This window comes from Anolis sagrei, chromosome 2, assembly GCF_037176765.1.
Source record: "Anolis sagrei isolate rAnoSag1 chromosome 2, rAnoSag1.mat, whole genome shotgun sequence".
Classification (NCBI taxonomy): domain Eukaryota; kingdom Metazoa; phylum Chordata; class Lepidosauria; order Squamata; family Dactyloidae; genus Anolis; species Anolis sagrei.
In genome coordinates, this window is record NC_090022.1 from 118665902 (window position 1) to 118671797 (window position 5896).

Sequence of the window (5896 nt, forward strand, 5' to 3'; positions counted from 1 at the left end):
GCAGCTGTCCTTCTCCCTAACTTGGCCCAAATGCCTCTATGTTTGGTAAACCCTGCACAATGTGGAGGCACAAATCGTTGCAAGAAAAGATATACTGTGAGAAAAAGGTGTTATTTGAACACTTACCAACACCCCAACCTTTGTACACATCGAATCCCTGTTGCAATCAAAAGGAAGACTCACCAATGCTATTTCTACTTCCTCAAAGTTCAAGAGTGGGAGGGACGGAGAACAGTCAGCAAAGGCAAACAGAGCTTTTGAACTTTCTCTGATTTTCTGCAGACTGTCTCCCAGGCTGGCAGATGAAGACAACTGAGCATAGCCAGAAACATCTGGGCAGAAAATATAGCTCTACAGTTAACTTACTCATCTTCACTTATTCCTTTCTCCATTTACCTTTCCTCAAATACTCTCCCTACAGGCCATCTGAAATTTTTTGATATAATGCATTGTTGCATCAACACTTTCAAACACACCAAAGCCTTCCATTGCTATGTTCCAATTATCATCAAATCTCAGGCACACACACAATTGTTTTCCTCCTCTACTCAGATCTGGAGAGCTTCGTAATTCCTATGCCTGCAATAGATGAACACCAGAAATTCAACACTCCAGGTAAGTTTAATCCATACTAAAGGAAGTTGTGAGTAGGTTTGTGCTGCTTTGCTCATTCTGCTCCAAACAGGATTAATAATTATTAAAGGAAGAGAGAGAAACAAAAGGCATCCAGTTAGGGAAAGGAAGCAACAAAAACATGATTTTTCCTGACACACAATTTTTTTTTGCTGGCCATCACAAATTGTTGTAGTCCTCCTGTTTACTAAAGCACTTCCTCATCCTTTTAGCATAGGAAATGATCACCCTTCAGCAGCTCTTGGACAGAACTGCCATTTGTTCTAGTCAGAGATAGGAAATATCAACTTATGAGAATTGCAACATTTCAAAACTAATGACCAAAATGATATTAATGGGTAAAAGCGCATTATTTTCAAAGGTTGCTGTATAAGGCCATTTGGGAGAAGCATTTGGGAGGAATTTTTCAAATTTCATGCCATGCTCTTTCAAAAAAAAAAAGGCTCAGCCTGTTTTTACAGGAATTAGAAGTGTCCCAAAAATGAGTCACCCTTTGAGTGGAGTAATTGATCTAGCCTTCTCATTTGATTCAAGTAGCACCTTCCAATAGGTGAGAATGGTGCACAAGCGCCCATCTTCTGGACCAAAGCCAGCTATTGAGCCACATCCAAATTTGACTACTGCAATAACTTACATCTCATTCTGTAAACTCCAAGAGTTCAAAATACTGCTACTTGATGACAAATCAGGAATGGTTTTAGCTGTCAGTTAAACCAGTGGTTGGACCGCTTTGGATTAGAATGGAAAATGTAACTTCTGTTCCGAGTGGGTCTGGGAGTCTCTACAGACTACAATGCACCTCTAGTAAGATCACTGTCAGAAGATCTCACACATACTGTATTTACTTACCTGTGGGCAGTTACCAAGGAGAAGATCACACCAAAATGCTCTCCACAGAAATCAAGTCATGGACACATTTTCACCAAGATTGTACTCATCATACATGTGTAACATGTATTCAGGTATTTTTACTTCTATATTACTTAAAGAGCATTTATGTTCTATATCTTGAAAAGATAAAGCAAATATTGTAATGTGTGACGGCTCTTCTCTTTCCTTTCTGACAAGAATTAATTTGAAAGATGCATACCAGTCTGGTTAAGAGGCGTTACAAGATCACTTCTCTGCCTTTTGGCAGTACAAGATCAATACCATTCATATAGAAGGGAATACAGCTCCTATTAACACAGGTTCATGGGCTACCAGTGTTTCTGGACATAGCTCTAAAGTATGGTCATGAACTAAAAAGCCCAGTACAGCATGGGCCCAGACTATTTCAATATGGGCACCTATTAGTGCTGTAAAATCCAGCGAGAACTTTCTCTTGATCCTGTGCCCATAATAGAATAGCTTGGTGAGAACATAAGGAAGGTTTGTCCGTGGCTCTAGGACTCCCTTCTGTGGGAAGCTGGGCTGCCCTCTTCCCTGCTTTCTTGCAAAAACTTTCTTGTACAAGCAGGCCTTTAACAGGTAAGTGTCTGCAGGAAGCCTTCTTATGGGTGCGTTTTTTCTATTTTAATTTTTGAATGCCTTAAATCAGGGGTCCTCAAACTAAGGCCCGAGGGCCAGATACAGCCCTCCAAGGTCATTTACCTGGCCCTCGCTCAGGGTCAACCTAAGTCTGAAACAACTTGAAAGCACACAACAACCACCCTCTCTCATCAGCCAAAAGTAGGCCCACACTTCCCATTGAAATACTAATAAGTTTGTATTTGTTAAAACTTGTTCATTTTAATTATTGTATTGTTTTAAAGTGGTTTTTTTTGCACTTCTTGTTCATTCGTTCAGTCGTCTCTGACTCTTCGTGACCTCATGGACCAGCCCACGCCAGCGCTCCCTGTCGGCCGCCACCACCCCCAGCTCCTTCAAGGCCAGTCCAGTCACTTCAAGGATGCCATCCATCCATCTTGCCCTTGGTCGGCCCCTCTTCCTTTTACCTTCCACTTTCCCCAGCATAATTGTCTTCTCTAGGCTTTGCTGTCTCCTCATGTTGTGGCCAAAGTACTTCAACTTTGTCTCTAGTATCCTTCCCTCCAGTGAGCAGCCGGGCTTTATTTCCTGGAGGATGGACTGGTTGGATCTTCTCGCAGTCCAAGGCACTCTCAGAACTTTCCTCCAGCACCACAGATATGTGCAGTGTGCATAGGAAATCATTCATACTTTTTTCAAATTATAATCCAGCCCTCCAACAATTTGAGGGATTGTGACCTGGCCCTCTGTTCAAATAGTTTGAGGACCCCTGCCTTAAATTATTTTACATCAATTATAACCTATATTTAATGTGCTGATTTAAAGTTGTGTTTAAAAATCTACTGTAAAGTTACAAATCATTTTGTGAGTTGCCTGGATTCCACTCCAAGAAAGGCAGCGTTTAAATAAAATTAGTTACTTCAAATGCAGAGAACTGTAGATTATGAAGAACGCATTTCAGAAAAGGCAATTAGCTTAGCTTTGTGCATAATAGTTTCAAAAGAAGTTTTAAAAACACTTCTTGAAAGATGTGTCAGAGGTGGCATTGAGTCTATTCTGTACTGTTGAAAAGCACTTTCAAGGACGGTGAGATGTTTTCTAACTGGAAGATCAAGCCTGTTGTTTTTAAACAACAAAAATGTACTTTGGTTGGAAGTTAAATTACTGTTTCAGGTAGGAGAACAGCTAATGAATTTTTTGTGTGTGTGTGACTAAGTACATACTTCACTTTCAACCAATGGTGTCTCCTGTTTTGAAATTACTCAATAACTGAAACCAAGGTAATTCAAGTGTACTGTTGAAAAATATTTTTGTTTCTAGAACCACAGATGTATTCATCTGCAAAGAATTTGCTCAGCCCTGTTTCTTCTTTCTGAACAAATACAATGAATTGAGTTGCCATTACTTTTGGGCAGGATTACAGAATTTCATCACAAAACAAATGATAACCACAATAAAGGAAGTTCTTAAACACCACATATTGAAAGATTTGCAAGCATTTCATCCAATCTAAATTTAGAAGAGGAAAAAACACAAATTGTTCTTGACGGTAACATTCATACTATGCTAATACTTATGAGAGAGTAAAATTTCTGTTTTGAGTCTAATATCCCAAATGTATGGGCTGAGCTGAACTCAGGGAAGGAGGTGAATTGAAGTGAGCAGCTTTCAATTTTGAGACACAACTTCCCCCTACCTCGTGTGTTCAGCTAGAAATAATTATTCTCTAGCCAGTATCCAGATTGCAACAAGAATGTGATGAAATGTTTTCAGAACTAGGTAACTCTTACGGAAAACTGTTCTCAAAATTGTGGTATCCCTTGTTGACAGCATATCTCCATGTTATATGTGAGGCTCAAGACAGGCTTAAGTACATATTCCTCTAACCAAGGTCCCTGCTAAGTGACCACCGAGCAAGACCCCAGAGGAGCTGCTCAGCATGGAAGAGTCCCTTTAAGCAGCTTTGAAAGGGTAGACATGAGTCAGAGGCAAACTGTCTTTGGCCTCGAGCCATAAGATCCCCAACTCTGCAGCACTCGATGATATTCCTCAATTATGACTCAATTGACTAAGACAAGTAGATTTTACACCTCCACAGGTTGCAACATCAGCAGACAATATAGATTTGCAACCAAGCTTATCTGTTTCTTTAACTCTGTTCTTAATATTTCTTCCTTTTTTATTTCTGCAGGATAATCTAATTAGTTGGTGCTCAAGCTGTTTTACCTCTTAACCGACTGGTGTATAACTGTCTATATTAGACAGACAGTAGCAAAAATATACTCATCAGACGGATATTTTTAGCCATACTGATAATCTTGTTTACCATTTGGAAATGCCTTAAATTTGTCAGGCTGAAAAGCTGGTTAAAAATACATACATTTTTAGGCCTAACAGAAGCTAGGACATAATAGATTAAATCACTGATAATAACCAATTCATACACAAGCACTTTATATCAGGTGATATTCAGTTTTTAGTCAAAACATCTCAAGGTATTTAGCCATTCCAAATCATTTTGTTTACCTTCTAGAAGAAACCTAAATGTGATCAATTAAAACAAAATAAATCTATTAAATAGCAGACCGTACAGATAATATGACCAATCATGAATACTTTATATTGAATGACACTTTGTTTTTCATCTCACATATGCAAGTAAGTCCAAATCACTTAAAACTTGTACCCTTAACTATTGTGGAGCGCAAATCTATTTCTACAATCCAGCGTCTTTTAACAAATCTCTCCTGACAGGATTTAAGGCTACATACAACTTCAGGCAAAAGGATCAAATTTTACAACACTATTTGGCTTTGCTATTAAGGCAATTGTACTTTGTAGATTTATTAACTTTAGATAATTTTGTAGCACTTGTGTCCTTCTCTGTGGTGGCCCCTTGATTCTGGAATTCACTCCCCAGAGACATCAGGCAAGCCCCCACCCTGGCAATCTTCAGCAGGAGCCTGAAAACTTAGCTGTTCCAATATGCTTTCAATGACTGAATGTATGATAATCCCTGACCAAACTCTGCATAAAACGCCCTCAGAAGCACTTTATTTTCTGCTTGTGTAATTAAATACTATCATCCCCCGGATCCCCTCCCTGATTTTTACATTGCCCTGTCTCCCAGTGTTTTAAAATTTTAATCTTTGAATTTGGCCCTGCTCACGGTGATCATTTTTAGTGTCTTAGTGTTTCGATTTTATATTGTGTTGCTTATTTACACTGGTTTTGTATTTTAGGTTATTTTATTTTCTGATTTTCTGTTGTGTTTTTGTTATATTGTGTTTACTGTATTGATGGGAATGGCCTCATGTAAGCCGCCCCGAGTCCCCTTGGGGAGATGGTGGCGGGGTATAAATTAATTAATTATTATTATTATTATTATTATTATTATTATTATTATATATGGAGAATAGCGTAAGTTGTAACTATACCCAATATGCTATGTCAAAACATATTAAAAGATTCATGAGAATCATAAGAAATATCCTGGCGGTTTCAAGCCTGATTTAAACAAAACATGAACCTATCTAAGGGTGAAATATACAATATATCCTAACATCCCAGAATACATATGATACATTTTGGTTAGGTTAAAATGAAACTAGAGGGTGGTTTTGGGAAAATGAAACACCTCTATGTGGTAGAAAGGTTTTTTTTATTGCTGGATTCACCTGTTGATTTTACTCTTCCATTAATATTTATTCTATAAATTATTGTATTTTATATAGATTATATTTTAGTTATGAAAGTATCAAAAGGAAGGCTCAGTAATTTAAAAACCATACCC